Here is a 19,753-nt window from a genome sequence, read left to right on the forward strand (position 1 = left end):
ACCCTAACCCTAACCCTAACCCTAACCCTAACCCTAACCCTAACCCTAACCCTAACCCTAACCCTAACCCTAACCCTAACCCTAACCCTAACCCTAACCCTAACCCTAACCCTAACCCTAACCCTAACCCTAACCCTAACCCTAACCCTAACCCTAACCCTAACCCTAACCCTAACCCTAACCCTAACCCTAACCCTAACCCTAACCCTAACCCTAACCCTAACCCCTAACCCTAACCCTAACCCTAACCCTAACCCTAACCCTAACCCTAACCCTAACCCTAACCCTAACCCTAACCCTAACCCTAACCCTAACCCTAACCCTAACCCTAACCCTAACCCTAACCCTAACCCTAACCCTAACCCTAACCCTAACCCTAACCCTAACCCTAACCCTAACCCTAACCCTAACCCTAACCCTAACCCTAACCCTAACCCTAACCCTAACCCTAACCCTAACCCTAACCCTAACCCTAACCCTAACCCTAACCCTAACCCTAACCCTAACCCTAACCCTAACCCTAACCCTAACCCTAACCCTAACCCTAACCCTAACCCTAACCCTAACCCTAACCCTAACCCTAACCCTAACCCTCAACCCTAACCCTAACCCTAACCCTAACCCTAACCCTAACCCTAACCCTAACCCTAACCCTAACCCTAACCCTAACCCTAACCCTAACCCTAACCCTAACCCTAACCCTAACCCTAACCCTAACCCTAACCCTAACCCTAACCCTAACCCTAACCCTAACCCTAACCCTAACCCTAACCCTAACCCTAACCCTAACCCTAACCCTAACCCTAACCCTAACCCTAACCCTAACCCTAACCCTAACCCTAACCCTAACCCTAACCCTAACCCTAACCCTAACCCTAACCCTAACCCTAACCCTAACCCTAACCCTAACCCTAACCCTAACCCTAACCCTAACCCTAACCCTAACCCTAACCCTAACCCTAACCCTAACCCTAACCCTAACCCTAACCCTAACCCTAACCCTAACCCTAACCCTAACCCTAACCCTAACCCTAACCCTAACCCTAACCCTAACCCTAACCCTAACCCTAACCCTAACCCTAACCCTAACCCTAACCCTAACCCTAACCCTAACCCTAACCCTAACCCTAACCCTAACCCTAACCCTAACCCTAACCCTAACCCTAACCCTAACCCTAACCCTAACCCTAACCCTAACCCTAACCCTAACCCTAACCCTAACCCTAACCCTAACCCTAACCCTAACCCTAACCCTAACCCTAACCCTAACCCTAACCCTAACCCTAACCCTAACCCTAACCCTAACCCTAACCCTAACCCTAACCCTAACCCTAACCCTAACCCTAACCCTAACCCTAACCCTAACCCTAACCCTAACCCTAACCCTAACCCTAACCCTAACCCTAACCCTAACCCTAACCCTAACCCTAACCCTAACCCTAACCCTAACCCTAACCCTAACCCTAACCCTAACCCTAACCCTAACCCTAACCCTAACCCTAACCCTAACCCTAACCCTAACCCTAACCCTAACCCTAACCCTAACCCTAACCCTAACCCTAACCCTAACCCTAACCCTAACCCTAACCCTAACCCTAACCCTAACCCTAACCCTAACCCTAACCCTAACCCTAACCCTAACCCTAACCCTAACCCTAACCCTAACCCTAACCCTAACCCTAACCCTAACCCTAACCCTAACCCTAACCCTAACCCTAACCCTAACCCTAACCCTAACCCTAACCCTAACCCTAACCCTAACCCTAACCCTAACCCTAACCCTAACCCTAACCCTAACCCTAACCCTAACCCTAACCCTAACCCTAACCCTAACCCTAACCCTAACCCTAACCCTAACCCTAACCCTAACCCTAACCCTAACCCTAACCCTAACCCTAACCCTAACCCTAACCCTAACCCTAACCCTAACCCTAACCCTAACCCTAACCCTAACCCTAACCCTAACCCTAACCCTAACCCTAACCCTAACCCTAACCCTAACCCTAACCCTAACCCTAACCCTAACCCTAACCCTAACCCTAACCCTAACCCTAACCCTAACCCTAACCCTAACCCTAACCCTAACCCTAACCCTAACCCTAACCCTAACCCTAACCCTAACCCTAACCCTAACCCTAACCCTAACCCTAACCCTAACCCTAACCCTAACCCTAACCCTAACCCTAACCCTAACCCTAACCCTAACCCTAACCCTAACCCTAACCCTAACCCTAACCCTAACCCTAACCCTAACCCTAACCCTAACCCTAACCCTAACCCTAACCCTAACCCTAACCCTAACCCTAACCCTAACCCTAACCCTAACCCTAACCCTAACCCTAACCCTAACCCTAACCCTAACCCTAACCCTAACCCTAACCCTAACCCTAACCCTAACCCTAACCCTAACCCTAACCCTAACCCTAACCCTAACCCTAACCCTAACCCTAACCCTAACCCTAACCCTAACCCTAACCCTAACCCTAACCCTAACCCTAACCCTAACCCTAACCCTAACCCTAACCCTAACCCTAACCCTAACCCTAACCCTAACCCTAACCCTAACCCTAACCCTAACCCTAACCCTAACCCTAACCCTAACCCTAACCCTAACCCTAACCCTAACCCTAACCCTAACCCTAACCCTAACCCTAACCCTAACCCTAACCCTAACCCTAACCCTAACCCTAACCCTAACCCTAACCCTAACCCTAACCCTAACCCTAACCCTAACCCTAACCCTAACCCTAACCCTAACCCTAACCCTAACCCTAACCCTAACCCTAACCCTAACCCTAACCCTAACCCTAACCCTAACCCTAACCCTAACCCTAACCCTAACCCTAACCCTAACCCTAACCCTAACCCTAACCCTAACCCTAACCCTAACCCTAACCCTAACCCTAACCCTAACCCTAACCCTAACCCTAACCCTAACCCTAACCCTAACCCTAACCCTAACCCTAACCCTAACCCTAACCCTAACCCTAACCCTAACCCTAACCCTAACCCTAACCCTAACCCTAACCCTAACCCTAACCCTAACCCTAACCCTAACCCTAACCCTAACCCTAACCCTAACCCTAACCCTAACCCTAACCCTAACCCTAACCCTAACCCTAACCCTAACCCTAACCCTAACCCTAACCCTAACCCTAACCCTAACCCTAACCCTAACCCTAACCCTAACCCTAACCCTAACCCTAACCCTAACCCTAACCCTAACCCTAACCCTAACCCTAACCCTAACCCTAACCCTAACCCTAACCCTAACCCTAACCCTAACCCTAACCCTAACCCTAACCCTAACCCTAACCCTAACCCTAACCCTAACCCTAACCAAAACCCTAACCCTAACCCTAACCCTAACCCTAACCCTAACCCTAACCCTAACCCTTACCCTAACCCTAAACCCTAACCCTAAACCCTAACCCTAACCCTAACCCTAACCCTAACCCTAAACCCTAACCCTAACCCTAACCCTAACCCTAACCCTAACCCTAACCCTAACCCTAACCCTAACCCAAATCCATGCAAGAGTACAAAAGAAAAACCACTGACAGAGTCAGAATACAAGCTGACGTCCTGCTAGTTAGGGTGGTGAAAGCAGTTTGGATGAAATGGTCTTGTTGAAGTGGTGAATCTGTAGAAACCATCTGGTAGCTCTCGTCCTCTGGAAAACCAGTGGCTAAGGGTGGCCGTTCCTCTGGCAATGCAGTAGAAATGGTGCTTCTTGCCTTCCAAAACCCAGATGATATCCAGGTGGGGATGCTTAGCTCCTACCCCCTGGGCAGAGCATCTCCCAATGGGCTGATATCATTCTGAGTCATGATGTGGGTCCTTGATTACCCGTGAAACAGAAATGGCTCCTGGAGGGAGTTATCTCTGAGTCATTGTCGTGGTTTGAGAGGAAATAGTTTTTTTGGGATGGTGTGGTCACGCCAATCGGTGTCCAGATTTTAATATTGGCACCTGGTTTGTCCACTGAGGGCATGGATACGCCTCTGAGAACACAGGGGGTTAAAAGCTGTGAACTCCCACTGGAAGTTCCTTTTGAGTTCCGGCCCTGGACCAAAGGAGACCTCTCCCCTGTCCAGCTCTGAGCTGGGCAGGGGGGAGGGGAGCCATGCGGCCGGAGGGAGGTAGGCCAGGCCTGGGCCGAAGGGTGGAGGAGCATTGCACTGCGAGGGCTTCGGGCAGCCATCCCCCATTCCTCTCCTGGAGGGAGAGAGAGAGAGCAGCCTGTGCCTGTGATAGCACGGCTGGAGTGAAGGAGAAGGGGGGGGGTGCCCAGCAGGGCAGCCAGCCGTGGGAGTTCATGAACCAAATCGGCAGAGCCTGGGACTTTTAACCCTTCTTGGGACGATGGAAACCTTGCAAATGCTGATTCCTCCTGGAGTTGGTGAGATTGAGAAAAGTTGAGAAGAATTCTAGGTGGGAGGAGATGATGGAGTGGCTTTTGGCTGGACTTTTCTTGGATAGCTATGGACAGAACCCTTGAGTTCCTGTGACACAGAGACTGCATCCTAGGGGGAGGCAATGGCTCAGAGCCAGGAGAGTGCGGTGATGTGAAGGTGTGTGAACAGAGACGATGGGTGAGGAGGGTGGTGGTGGTGCCCTCCGTCTTTGATGAAGAAGAAGAGGAAGATGATCTCTGTTCGAGAGACCCCTCAGCCCCAGGGCGTGAAACATGGGGGGGGACAGGTGTCCCAAAAGGAGAGGGACTGTGCTCTTTTTTTTGGAACTGGACAAAGCATCCTTAAAGGGAAAAACCCTAGAAGCAGCTCTGGTCCATGTGCAGTGGTGAGAGGACTGGACATGGAAGGAAGAGGTCACGATGGCAAAATGTTCTCCGGGCGGTGCCACACGTGACACAGAGACACGAGAAGTTTCGACTGTTTCCTGGGTGAAGTCTGTAGTGCAAGAGGGACTCCTCTCTTCCCAAAGAACTGAGAATTGATTATCCAAAGGGTGGCAGCGGAATTAAGAAATTTGGTGGGGGGGAGGAGGAGGAAATTTGGAAGGTTTTCATCCCGTGTTCTGTGTTTTTTTTTTCTTTCCCTGTAGTTCTATGTTAATAAAGTTTTTTTTCTTTCAATCATAAGTTAGAGCCTGCTCTTCTCTGTCTCTGATCACATCTCACAGCAGATACCAGGAAAAGAGGTTTTCTCATGGAAGCACTGGCATTTCGCCAGGCTCAGACCATGACAGTCATGTGGCAAGATATTGATGGGCCCATTAACGGGAGAGAAGGAAAAAACGATGCCACCCCTGGTTTCTTCAGTTCTTGAGGGTGGGAATAGGATGCATTTTGATATTGTAAGCTAGGACAATACAGGATGCAGGTTTTTGCATTTGCAGGAAGTTTGTATAGTTTTGAAAAGTATCCTCATAGCAGAGGCACAAAAGTATTCTCATACCCCTTTGAATCATCTTCAAATGAAGCAATTCTCCCAATAACCTAAGGCATGGATGACTTGCAAGTGAGTTGAAGGAACACGCCAAAGATAAGTAGTGTTCAACTGCAGAGAATTGTTTAGGGACATTATACCCTAATATTTTAAATCAGAAAGCATGGATGGACGGGTCTTTTTTCCTTAGTTGACTACAGAACCAGCGGTCCTTTGCAGGAGGGTGTTTGGATTTAGGATGACACTGGCAACTAAGAGCATGGCTACACAGAAGGTGCTACTTTTAGACCAGAACATTCAACTACTAAAGGCAGATAGGAGAATAGCTGATTAGTGACAGCTCCGACAGGAGGAGTCTGCGGCTTACCCCGTGGGAACAATAGTAGCACATTTCAATTTTAGAAAACCATTCATTTCAGAGGACCAAGCATCAGTGAAAAGAAAAGGTCGAGTAAAGACATCCTAGTGCTCTTCTTATCAGAAGCATCTTCCTCCATATGAGAGTATTTAGGAAAGGACAGTGCGTTCATAAGGAAAGGTGTGCCAGTTACAAAACCTGCAGAACAAGGCAAGACAAACTTATACATTTTATTTGCTATTTTTATTTCACCTGCTAAAAAATGATTTTTTTAAGACTGAATTTTATGAATTCTGCAAAGCTATCTTTTTGAACGTCTTCCTACCCGTATTAAACACCGAGGTGACAAAGAGAGCAGCAGTGGAAGGAAAGCTGGTCCATCTCCCCCTCCTTGTAGCTTTAGGCCAGTGAGCCATTAGAAGTTGGTCACTTCATTTGAGATAAATAGCTTTACCGAGAGAGAATATTATCCAGCCTTGATCTTTCCTTTGGAGCTGATCCACTTTGTAGTCATGAATTCTTGACTCAGTTGGGGAGAAACAATGGCATTACGGCCATGGATGTTAGAGTGCGCTGATGGGAAATGAAGTTTTCATCTTCCGGTCCTTGCTTCAGTAAATATTCCAAATTCATCAGAAAGAAAATTCGAAGACCAGGAATCCCCACTCAAATGACCTACTTCAAATAGTCTGCACGCATAAGAGACATCAAGCAGGTGCTCTCATCTGTTAGGGGAATACCCAGCCAGTATATTATTGTCTAGTTAGGAGGCAATCATTTTGGAAATCATTGAATTTTTTGTATTGCAAGTGAATGGTCAACAGATTTTATTACTGGATAAGGTAAAATCATGTCTTCTGCATCCTTTCAGAGAGCAAGCTTACCTGGATCTAAAGCTGCTCAGCTCCATGGTGGGTTGCTTTGTCTTCAAAGGGAACTCTAGTCTTTGTCCTTTTGGATTGCTTCCATAGCTTTTCACTCACTCTTCAGGTACCTGTTAAAATGTCCTCTTATCCCATGCAAATTTTTATGGGCATAGTCACTGAATTGGGAAGTATTCCATAAAGTCCACAGGCCTTGTTGAGATGGAAGCACAGGTCTCAAGGGTGTTAGCAGATGATATTCTGAGGCCACTCCTGATCATGTTGGATGGATCATGGTGACTGAGGAAAGTGGCCAAAGACTGGATGAAAGCAAATGTCACCCATCTTCAAAAAAGGCAACCAGGAGGACTCAGAAAAGTACAAGCCAACCAGCCTCATTTGGATCCCCAGGAAGTTGATGGAGTAGCTATTCCTGGAAAGCATTGCCAGGCCCACCAAGGAGGACAGAACAAATGTAGTCAGCATGGATTTACCAGGGGAAATTGGTGCTTGACGACTTTTTAAACTCCTCCGGTGAATGAACTTGCCTGGTAGATGAAGAGAATATCATCTGCCTGGGCTTCAGGGAAGTTTTGGACGTTTATCTACATGGCAGCAGCACACATACCTACGGGAAGGACTAGTGCAAAGAGCAGGGAAGCAGTGTCTTTTCAATGATGCTCAGTGAAAAGACAAGAGGCAGTGGGCACACACTGCAATACAGGAGATTGCCTCTGAGCATCACAAAATTATTTTTTACCGTGACGGTGACTGAACCATGGCACAGAGTGTCCAGAAAGATGGTGGAGTCTGGATCATTTAAGACATTAAAAGTAGGCCCAGATATAATCCTGGGCAACAGGCTCTAGGTATCCTGGTTGAAGCAGGGGGATGGGACTTGGGGAGCCGCACAGAGACCTTCCACCCTCATTCATTCTGTGCTAGTGAATTCTCTTAGAGATGCATTTCAAGGACTGGCATGACAAAGCTCTGTGCAGAGTGAGATCCAAATGGACATGGGATTCAAGTTCCTTAAGTAGTGTACAAGAAGAATGTAAAACTCCAGGAAACCTGTCTCTTCCATAACTGAATCCCTTTCATGGGAAAATTCCGCAGCTCCAGAAAGATCCTCTGAGACGCATGCTTAAGACTGACACTGGCAGAGCAAATTTCTCCCTATGTGTGTCTAAGACCAGTTAGGACCTTTACCAAAAGTGTTGTCAACGTAGTCACAGAAGGCATATTGTTAAGAAGTGACAACTTACATCAGAATGGTAAATATTGGTCCACCAATGAATTACTGTATGGGAATTATCTACTTGTATTCCAAATAAATAAAAAGGAGTTGGTCTTTATTGAACTCTTTCATTGCAATATTCATAAGGGAAGAAAAAGACCTATGTCCTTAACTTTCTTAACTCTAACAAAGATTTAAAACATTCCTTGTAAAAAGCGTATCTGAATTATCGGTCTATGAAACAATTTGAGTTGGGAAAAAAGTCCTAAAATTGTGTAGACAGTTGCAGAGAAAGCAAGAAAATAGGAAAGAAACAAAAACAGAGAAAAAGAGTCATCTTGAGTCTGCTAGCTAGTTCTAGAAGTAGTCTGCTAGAAAAAGGAAACCCCAGTGGAATTTCAAATGTGTTCATGCACTTGATTCATGAACTGGTCAATGTAAAAACCAGTCCTTTTGTACAACTTCCCCCAGCAACAAAAACTTCAACAGATTGACACCACCATCATGCCTGTCCCAGATGTAGTTAAAAGAGAAATGATGATTTTCTTGAAAATCTATTTGCGTAAAAGTTGCAAGACATTGGAGGGATTCTCCACATTCTCCTTCCTCCATGCGGCTTGAAAGTCTATATGATAAAATATGCAACAAAGCATGTGATTTACAAGGTAGAGTAAAATGGATGACTTGGGAATTGATCTCTTTTGGATATGAAACTTCATATCCACTCTCTGGGAAGTTTCTAAAAGAAATGATGGAGCTGAGGCATGAATCTGCCAGTACGAGTGCTAAGCAAACATAGACACTCCCCTTCACATGGCCCCACCTTCCACACACACCTAGGCATGCACAGAGATCAGCATAGCAGATCATGAACACCTTGGAAAAGACTGAAATGCTAAATACCTCTCTTTGTGGACAAAATAGCCGGTACACTATTTCAAATATCTGGTACAAAACTCTGTTGAATATCTACCTCATATTTAAAACACAGCTTTTCATTGAATTCTGTTTGCAGAATATTTTCCTTCCATTTGTTCCTTTAAAATTCCTTTCTTCTATCTCTAGGAATATTTTCTTCTAAAAATAGAAAAAATTAGATGATGTCTTTTCAGAAGAAAACATTGGTTTGGACAATTTTTAACCATCATGGTATGGAAGAATTTATTTGTCCCTCACTAAGGAGGAATCAGTATTTTGATCATAGATCATTTACAGTGAAATACTTGACATTTTTAGGATGCTTTCAATCAATTTTGATCCTCATTGCTTATTCATTGTAAACAGTAAGTTTTCAGTGCATGGAAAGTGTGTGTGGTACGGCTACATTAGTTCAAACACCAATTCCGACTAATGGCCAGGCTGAACTACAGTAAATAATGTCCTGAAGGATATTTTGCCGCCTTCTTTGGCACTCCTTGAAATCCTAATGATTGGGATGAAGTGTTGAAATACAGAGATTTTCTCTCAGAGAGTGTCCCATGGTGAAACCCATCCCATGTGTTTGATGTTGTAGTTCTTATCGCTTTTAAAATGTGATATCTTCTGCACAGTTTTCATGAAGCTTTCTGTTACAGTAGTGAAAATCACAGAGAAATGCAATTTTGTACAACTTTGAATTTACCCCAAGAGCTGAGAGAAAATTTGTTCGTATACCTCAATCTGAGTTTCTTCTCTATTCAAGCTTTGTTTATCTACCATCAAGGGTGGCATTCGTTGCTGTTCAAAGCCCCATCCAAGCTGACCTTGAATACGTTCAGGGATGGGACATCCACAACTTCTCTGGGCAACCCGAAGCAGCGTTCCAGCACCCCAACAGCAAAAAATGTCTTCCTTTCATCTAATCGAGATCAGAAATACTAAATCTAGGTAGATAAACTTTGAGGAAAGGTTTGAAATTCTATTGATTTGAAACACATTTGATATGAATACTAACTTACAGATGACTGAAATATGTTGATGGCCATTTGAGATTGACACTTTTTGAAAAAGTGCATGGAATTGAAAATTAAAACCAGCAAATTTAAAAACTTCTTGCCATTTTCTTTTAACTCTGATCTTCAAAATGGCATAGGTCAGATATCTGTGCTTCATGCAAATCTCTCAGATACTCTCCGACAAAAGCTTTTCTTTCAGACTAAACTGCGGTTTAGGTAGAACACGAGTACTTAGTGAAGGTTTTTCTGGGCATAGGGGGATTTGTGTGCACAAGAGGTTTTATCCAAACTGGAAAATTCATCCCAGCTGCATTTGTTCATCATTCCTACTGCATCAGGCCTGAAGATTCTGTGAAAAGTATCCTGTGGACCTTGAACATAGCTCATGTGAAAGAGATGAGAGGTGATGGAGAAGTTGAGGGAGAGAATCAAGAGCATATGGCCCAGTAAAGGCACCAGAAGGTATTTTTTCATGTGGTCCACAGCCCAAACAATTGTTTAGCACCGTTTGAAGGCTGTGTTTGACCAACAGGGCTGAAGCAGGTCTTCAAAATATCCAGTAGATCAAAATCCATTGAAGCAAATGACCCTGGCCAGTCACCTTGCTGCTGATCCTTCACCCTCCATACCAGCTGATCAGGCCTAAGAATGCTGCTACACAAGTGTTGTGAAAAAGGTAGGCACATTTTCACAGAGGCAGGGGAAAATGCCCTTGGATGATGATTCCAAGGGATAACTTGATGGCGCAAGTTAGGTACTCTTATCTACTGTGCAATATCGAAGTTGGTGAGTTCACCATCTGTAAGCATCACTTTAGAAAATAAATGTTTGAAACACAAAACGATACTTCCTATGTCCTGTCTACCTGCTTCATTTCAGCCAAAGAATAGGCTACGTTCCATCAGCAAAGTGTTCATGATCATATGCTTCTTTAAACTGTGGTCATTCTTTCTTTTTTTCTAAATCAGACACTGTCTATTCCTAAGATTCAGATGTCCATGGGTAGGGGTGTAATTAAGTTCACTGTTAAAAAATATCCTTCTTGTTATCTTTTTAATAAATTACTGAGATGTAACATCAGTCTGAGAGCTGAAAGAAACCCCTTCATTTGCTCTTTGCCAAGTATCATCTATGTGATACAAATTCTACTTGATAAATCACACCCATCCATTGCCATCTAATACTACTAGTAATGCCTTCACAACCTTTTCTTCATCGTTAGGGATTTTGGAGAAGTGAAATATTGGAACATAAGCAAGGGCATTTGTTCAAGATGCTGCAGAAAGAGCTGCCGTCTGTTCTCTTCCTTGCTGCCTATGTTGGCAGGAAGCTGCAAAAAACCCAAAGATAACTAGAAACAGTGTTACTTTAAGTCTAAATTTGGAAACGATGTTTGGAATACCCTGTTAAATGACAAGGTGCTCTTTTCAAAGATGGCATCTTAAGGGGAAAAGTCAGTTTAAAGAGGTTTCGAGACAGTTGCTTCTGGGAAAAAAAAAAAAAATTGAGGTATCCGAGGTCTTTAGCCATACCACTTGGAAGATTGATTCAAAACACAGTTTCTTCATCTAGAAAGAACAGAGGACCATAGATGCAGCCCATTTCAAAACGGAGTTCTTTATGTTTCAGGTTGGGTTTTACTAGACATCATTTCTTGTAAAGTTGAGGGACTGCAGTTAGTTCTCCAATAATTTCCTTCCCTGAAATTCATCTGCATTTGCTCCTTTCTCCAGCGTTCCCATTTCTTAGTGCTGGTATACTCCATCTATGCATTAGAATATTCAACTGGAGTGTGTGTCTGATATTTTCTAGTTCAAATTGGCTGGAACGCAATGGATAGTTCCAGTTGCTGGTATACAGTAGTTTTATTTGGACAAGTTTTCTTTGAACAATGTTTAAGCAGCAGTAGCAAATCAGAAGTACAGCTTGCAGCAGGGGAAAGACACTTCTGCTTGCTCAAGTTTCCTGTAGTCAGATAGATGCCAAAAGGCTTTTCATAGTACTACTACTGTCTTGTAGGAATACTTGATCTAATCCTACCTTTGATACAATTACGAATGGGCTACTTTTCCACAAGGTGGAACATTTTTCTTTTAATAATATGTTTTTTGTAAGTTGGAAACATGAACTTGTGCACCAGTCAGGTGGAATGTACTCCTACTTCTTCATAAGTTTCACAAGATTATTTAGAAAATATTGACTCTGTGTAACTTCAAAAGAAGAATTCTGGGCATCTTCATTCTATGGATGTGATTTTTTTTCTACCATGCTGTTCTTGTTTTCTATGGAACTCATTTTTACCAATAGAAATATTTTTCCCTGACACCTATGGAAAATACCTATGTTTACTCAATATTGCAGCCTCAGTACACTGTTTAGAATTATTTCAACATGGTCCCAAGCATATCCGACAGCTAGACAGCAGAGGTTAGCAACAGTGAGTGGGAATAACTTCTGAACCATTTCAGGAGATTTCCCAGGAAGGGCTTGCTTTCTGCCCCTGCACATTTTCCCAGAGATATTGTCTGGTGAACAGTTGCATCAAAAGAGTATTTTTGCACAAACCTTGGGCCAAGCTCTGTCTCAGATTTACTAGTGAATGCAAAGAGGGTGAAAGTGCTGCTTCAAAGCCCTCTGTGTGCTTTCCGTACCAAAAGGGAGGTGACCCCAGAAATAAGTTTTTGATTTCTCTTCAAAACACGAGGCATGTCACCAGCTCATTCATCTTTTTCTGGGACTCAGCATCTAAAGACCAAGAAGCCCTCTTGCTTGCTAAAGTGTGTTCAGCAAATAAACCCTTGTCCCATCAGCAAATTTGAACACAGCTGCATTCCAGTCAATTCCAATGCTGGCAGGGCAATACTCTAGCCCAGTAGTAACATGCCACTGTTAGAAGACTGTGTAAAACTCTTTGTGTACAAAGTCATGGGAGGGAAAAATAGAATTGGGAAGAACTGCACATTGTTCTGGAAAAAGCCTCCTGCCACAGTCTTACAGACGTCATTTTCTGGTATCATTTTTAAGAGTTGGAGTTTTTTAAATTTTGTCCAAGATAAAATCTTACTGGACCTTGAAGTTTCCCTACTAGAAGTACAGCCATTTCTTAGTAGAATAGAAGTAGGCCCTTTGAATATGTACAAATGGCCTTTCAAAATACATATGCTATAGCACACTGTGAAAGGAATTAGCTATAAAAATAGAAATTCAAAGGTTTAAAAAGGTTTTGAATAAAGTAAGTCTAAGGTGATAGAAGAAGAAGAAAACAGCAGTTTTCTTCTTCTGGTGAAAAAACAACTCTGAGGACATTGTACTCTACAGGTGTATTATATCACTTTCTGAAAAACGGAGTAGGTTTGCTATTTCAAAAGGTTTTCATTAGGAAGGAAGAGATTCCTTTGGAAAAAAAAACTTCAAATTGACTTGACATGAATGTTATGACACTTCACTTCACCAATCATGAAGAAAAATTCTCATCACTTGATATGGAAATCATGACGGTAACGGAGACAAGGATGTCTAAGCCGTGCCATCAGGAACATCAAAAAGCATTAGAATGCTGGTAAGACTGAGCTCCTGAACTAGTGAGAAGAGAACGCAACCAAAACATTTTCCTTGAAGAGTCTTCAGGATGAACAGCAGATCAAATGTTTTCCTGTGAAGTATTTATGAATAGAATTAACCTTTAAAAGAACATTGTTTTCAAAAACCTGTGTCCAGTATCTCTTAGAATGATACAGAGTTCTTATTACTAGAAAAAAGAAAAGTACTTTTTTCCAAACTGTTGGGCACTTTGAAACGATCTACAATAAAAAGAGTACTTTTTCATGCTGGGCATGATGTTCATTACAAAAAAGCCTTGTCGCACGCTTGGTACTCTAGTGTCTTGATTAGCATAGTTTTTTATTCGTTGACTCTTTTTCACCTTGAAATAATGGCGTCTTTGTACTTCTGCAGCATCCATGAAGAATTTCTTGGGTGTCATTTTGTACTCGATCCTAAATGGCAGGTTCTGCATTCTGCCATCCGTCTAGCCTTCCCATTTGATGCAGCTTCTGAGAGGTCTTTTCAGAATTGAGGACTACCTGCAAGAATGATGCTAAATGCAAGCATTTTACTCCTTGGTTAATGCAAAAGAGTTTTTCCTTTACAGCATAATAATAATAGGAAAAGAATGATGGTGGATTCAATTCTTCTAGTAATACAAAGAGGACTATTATCATCATTAGAAACCAAGCAAGTCATATTTATTGCTCATGCAGTACAACCACTAATGCAAATTACCCTGTAAATTCAAAATGAATCTGTATCACAGGAGTGGATTGAATGTCTCTCTTGATATTTTGCTTAAAGCAGAAAATTAATTCTTTTGACAGCCAACACATATTTGCAACCTAACTTTCAACTACAGCTTTCAAACAGTGGAAACATGTCTGTTTATAACACGATACAGTACCGTACACAAGACCAACACAGGTCCTAGACGTTCAAATGAAAGAAAAGATCAAAGGACAGATTAATTCATGTCTGCAAGCCCTCAAGAGCGTGCAGGTCAAAAGTCCCCAGAAAACTAGGCCAGTGGCACAAATTCTCGATGTTGGCACCAGCAGAAGCAGCTGCTATCTTTATAGGATGCAATCTTGCTTACGTCATCCTTCAAGGCAATCTTCTGTCCCCCTGCCCAATATGCCTTCTGCTCTACTCCTTGGACTTCACGTTTGCATTTCTACAGAGTCCTGCAAACGGACTCAAAGTTCAGGTAATAGATTTCCAAGATTTAGAAATATTGTGTTAAGTCTATTTCTTTTGTATTTCATCCCGTCTAAGCATACTGTAACTTTCTGAGGGGAAATATGTCGAGTATGTCACGTGTAGTTTACATGTTAGTTCTGCTTGACATTAAAACTTCTCACAGACCCCTGGGATGCCTTACTGCAAAAATATATAGCTGCAAAGAGTGGTTGCACAAAGTTAGAATGGCCAGAAAACCATGTAAACAACCTAACAGAAGAGGCTTGAATTTCTGAATATAATCTTGCACCATCTAAAGTCAAAATAGAATATTGAAATGATTTTCATCTAATAATGAGCGTGGGGAAGAAAGAATCCAGATAGGCTTTTTTTTTTTTTTTTGAAACAGTTCCAGGAAATACATGGCCTTAACTTGGAAGTATAGCAGTAAATATTTTTATACAGCATGAGTTCTCATTACCTAATCATATGATTTGTAGAACTGAATTGGAAAGTAGGAAATAAACAAAGAAAAATATTCAATATTCAATAAAAAATGTGAGTTTAAAATTTTCTTTGTATTTCTGATTAAAACGATGAGGTAGCCAAATGGTCACCCATTATTTTCAAAATCATCTGGACATAAAAAACGGATCAATTTTGGCGGGACTTGGATGTCAGGTATTCCTGAAAAGCTTTATTTCACTGCTTCCCCTGAACCCTGATTCAATCCCCTTAAATGCAGCTGTATTTCAGTTGCTCAGTGAAACTGTCCATCTCATGCATATAGTTTACAAATAATCTGCAGAAAAATCTAGCTAGATTTAAAGATCTTTTTTCTGTAAATGGCCTTCAACTGACTTCTACAAAGACACAGCTGGGATTACTGCTGTCTTCTTCAGGCCACTTCCTGCAGAGACCTCTCCATTGAATCTGTCTCGTTCTACTAAGAACGCTTCTGGTGATCCAAAGTCAGCACTGGGATTGTCCAACTGCATGGAATTACTGTCTGCTAGAGCTGCACACTGAGGGCTTCTGTGTGCAGCATCATGTGAGCCCTGCTAATGTCACCCTGTTGGTATAAACTGAGCTAAGTGGACCTTAAGGGACAAGATTGTGCACTGATTTTGTAATAGAAATTAGGTACTAAGAAGGAGGCGGGAGGATTTCAATGTTTCTGCCTCCAGCTGAAGCAACACTAAATCTCGGTCTTTATCTGAAAAACCAGGTGAATGAACCCGTTTGGCATTCATATGCCAAAAAGGTCAGTAATACACTCAGAACTGTCAAAAGAATAACAATTCCAATCATTACTTTCTAAAAAGAATTCATTTGAAGAAGTCAGGAAGACAGATGAAACATGCAAATATCCTAGCCTGAGAATCATTCTGTTGATCTGCACAGGTTTCTTATTATATTCCCATCTAATGCATTGGTCATGTGTGCTTGTGATGACACAAATACTTGCAAAGCTTACCAGATAAATCACGTTCTTTTCAAACAGCAAAGCATTTCTTGATGGTTGCATTTGCTAATTCCATTTAGACTCAGTGTTCTTCAAGGTCTTTTCCAACCAAAGTTCCAACCACCATTCTCTAAGTCGCACATCCTGATTGTCCTGGTTTAGGGCAAATTTGGCGGAAAAGCTCAAGAAGGGCCACTGCACCCTCCCCCCCACCGAAAGCCCACCCACACAGCCCCTCCCCTCAACTGGTTTGGGGAGAGAAGTGGGAAAAAGCTGTTTCTTTAACAGGCAAGGCACTTCCCAGCACAATAAAATGAACAATACCAGATGACAAAACTCATTTGCCGCACTGAAGAGACGACAAATCAGAAAGTCTCTCCTGTGGGTGCTCACTCTGTTATCAATCCCTCCGGCAATGGGGAAGGCTGCTGCCCAGGGTAGGCCCCAGTAGGCCACAAAGTGCAAGTTCCCAGTGCTTCCCAGGTCCCAGTCCGGAGAAGATTCGAAACGTTCCAAGAAAAGGGAAAGGAAAAAAAAAACCAGTCCAGGGCAAACTCTGCCTCAGCCAGCTAAACCAACTAAAAAGCAAATGCGTGCTCTGTTCTGCTCCGTCAGTGCCCAGACAACACAGTGCAGCGCAGAATGTGGAAGAGTCTTGCTTTTTAAGGAGTGCAGCCTCTGATAAGAAACTCGGTGCTTCTTCTTCTCCCCACCTTTGCTCTCAGAACCAGTCTTGAAGGCAGAGAATATCATATCCAGCATTAACAGAACAGATGACTGGGGATACAAGCATCATAAAGTCACCCTAGGACACCGCTCCTTTGAGATATGTCACCAGACTATGCTAAGACCAAGTTTTGGAACTGCTCATTAAAATTCTACTCTCACAGTGAAGCTGAGGAGGAAACACAGCTCACTACAGTTACCTTGTGGCATGCCAGTGCTTCCTTTCAATCACAATGGTCTTCGTTTTTAAGTCCCTGACATCACAGGCATCATGAAACATCCTTTGTGCAGGAAGGAAGAAAATATTCTTCTCATTGATGCTGATGGGTTAGCTGACATGCAAAGCAGTTAATTCAAAGGGACAGAGCAATCAAGTCAATAGGAAAACTCACCACAGTTTTGTTTACTCCCCTAAATCCTTACTATCCCAAAATACAAGAACTGCTGTAAAAGCCTTGTGGCTACCTAATTTTTTCCTAGACCTACATGGTGGGGTAAGAGATAAACAATCCCAAACTATGGTAATCCACAGCAAAGCATTCTTGACATCATATTCAGGTTCTGCATAGCGAGCTCTTCCTCCTGATCAAGTTATTCCATCGCAATACTTTGCGGAGTATCTCAGAGGGCTGGCTGTTGTTTGGTTTGAAAGCATCTTGATCATTCAGGAACCCAGTAGCAAGGACAAAGTTGAAAAGAAGATAGTGCTATGCATTGATTTTCATCTAGGACAGAGATATTTCTACAACACCGATGGCTGACCTAATGCTTCACGACAACGTGGCTGAAGTGGCATCCTGGTCCCCATAGGTTTTTCTCTTTACTTTTAGCTGCTTTCTTACCAGATGAATGAGCTGAACTAGCTCAAAAAAGAATCAGATAAGTGCCAGAGCTTTCAAACAAACAAACAAACAAACAAACAAACAAACAAACAAACAAGCAAAACAGATGCAAAAAGGTGATGTGTAAGTGCATTTGAAAACAGAAGGTTTTTGTACTTTTCATAGACACATGGCATTCTCTGGAATGATATTGCTCCAATGCTTTGGGTTTGGTTTTGTTTTTGTTTTTTTCCTCAATTCTAAATGTTACACATTCTTTTTTGGCCATTTTAGTAAATTGATTTTCTGATCCATGTGAAAGACAGTCCGAAGTTCCCCTCATTTGCCTCACGACTGTCCCCAGGACAGACATCGGGACCCTGAGGACCCTGACTGGAGTGCTGGCATGCCGGTCAGAGAGGAATGCCAGAAATCCTGAGGCCCCTGAGCAGAATTCTGGCCTGCCAAGTGATTGTTGGCAGCTGTGTCTACAGTGACTGCTTCTAGCAGGGCCTGCCAAGGGGCGACGCCACCTATGGGCCTGCACGTGCTTCGCGACACCAGCCCAGGAATTTTCCCACCTCTTGGCCAGATGAACTTGCTGGGGCAGCTGTGGTAGCCGCCCCATGGAAAATCCTTCATCTGCTCCACTACCACCGTGAGGGACGGAGATTGAAGCCCCCCTCACAAGGACTGAGGCTGAGACGCCTGTAATTCTGATCCAGGGCTGCTGGCCTGACTGAAGCAGGATGCCTGCTAAGTGTTGCCTGCAGATGTGTTCGCGGGACCTAGACTGGTTTCCTATAAAAACCAGTCCTGAAACAATAGCTCCCACTCACTGCTGATATTGATATTGACTTCTCCTGCTGAGAACATGGACTGTCTGTACCCGTCTTCTATACCATTTTCCCCCTCAGCAATTTCAATAGACTTGCTCTTTATTGTATCTGCTCCCCCTCAGCCATTTCTAGATCTGTTTCCCCCCTCAGCAATGGACTGTAATAGAACCTTGAGATAACCAGGACTTTGAGATCTCCCCTAGGAGAACTCCATCGGCTGGGCTGCGAGGACTTCATCTCTCTCCATTTGGTAGCTATACTCCCTCTCTCTTTCTCCCCCTCTTTTCTATTCTTTTCCTCTCCCTAATTCCTTGAAGGCATTTGCTGTGGTCATTCTAGAAAGGTGCATTTGTTTGGAGTGATACTGCAATCCCTTTTCCATCTTGTCTTTTGCCCTCCGAGATCAGTTAAGAAAACATCATTCGCCCTTGGTATGAGCGGATCAGAACAATATGTTCTTTCCAGCTGAAATTGGTTCTAGTCAATAGAAGCACACTGGTAGGTAAAAGTAGACTATAAAAGATAACCTTCAGAATGTATTTCCCATGTCTTCCCATTCAAGCAAGTGAAGAAAGCAGACAGATCTTCAGATAACATGCGATGCGAGTTGAAAGGAATCTTCTTGGAGGCAACTGTGAAACTCACGCAATGAAATACAGATGAGAGAGATGGAAGGGTCACATATGATGTCAAATCTATTCTTTTAATGTTTGAATGAAACAAGATTTCTTGAAGTAGCATCCTACAAAATGAAGGTGAATTTGCAGAAGCAATTGAACTGGGTCTCCTTTAGAAACACAATGCTTTCTAATTAAACTGAGCATTCAGGAAGGCAACCTTGAAATCCAAAGGATTTAGAAAAATACAAATACCAAGACTGGCAGTTCGTTCTCTTTCACGGTCTCTTTAAGGTAAGATTTATTTGAACTTCCACTTGTAGTAGGTCTGAAGACATTAGCAATGATGCAATATGAAAAAACCTAACCAAAACAACTTTCTCAAAAAGCTTTGAGAAACCAGAGAAATGATGATTTTTAGTGGTTAGGTAGTCCTTTAAAATTTGTCTTGGGGGGAGAGAGATAAAAAACTGACTGAGATCAAATGACTGTGGAGTATATTCCAAAACAATAATGAAGAATGTAAGGGGCAAGAGCCTGTTAGAAAAATACTATGCTGGCTTCATCTGTTGAAAGCATTCCAGAATGGTTGAAATTATGAATCATATCTTGTGGGATTAAAAAAAAAAAAAAAAAAAAAAAAAGAGGAAGAAAACTGAAGGAAAAAAAATATTTTGAACATATTTTTCCATTCCAAGATGGTATAATGGCTTTATTTCATTTTGCTCCTATGACCAGTTAATAGCTTATGAAG

The sequence above is a fragment of the Haemorhous mexicanus genome, chromosome 10, assembly GCF_027477595.1.
Source record: "Haemorhous mexicanus isolate bHaeMex1 chromosome 10, bHaeMex1.pri, whole genome shotgun sequence".
NCBI lineage: Eukaryota > Metazoa > Chordata > Aves > Passeriformes > Fringillidae > Haemorhous > Haemorhous mexicanus.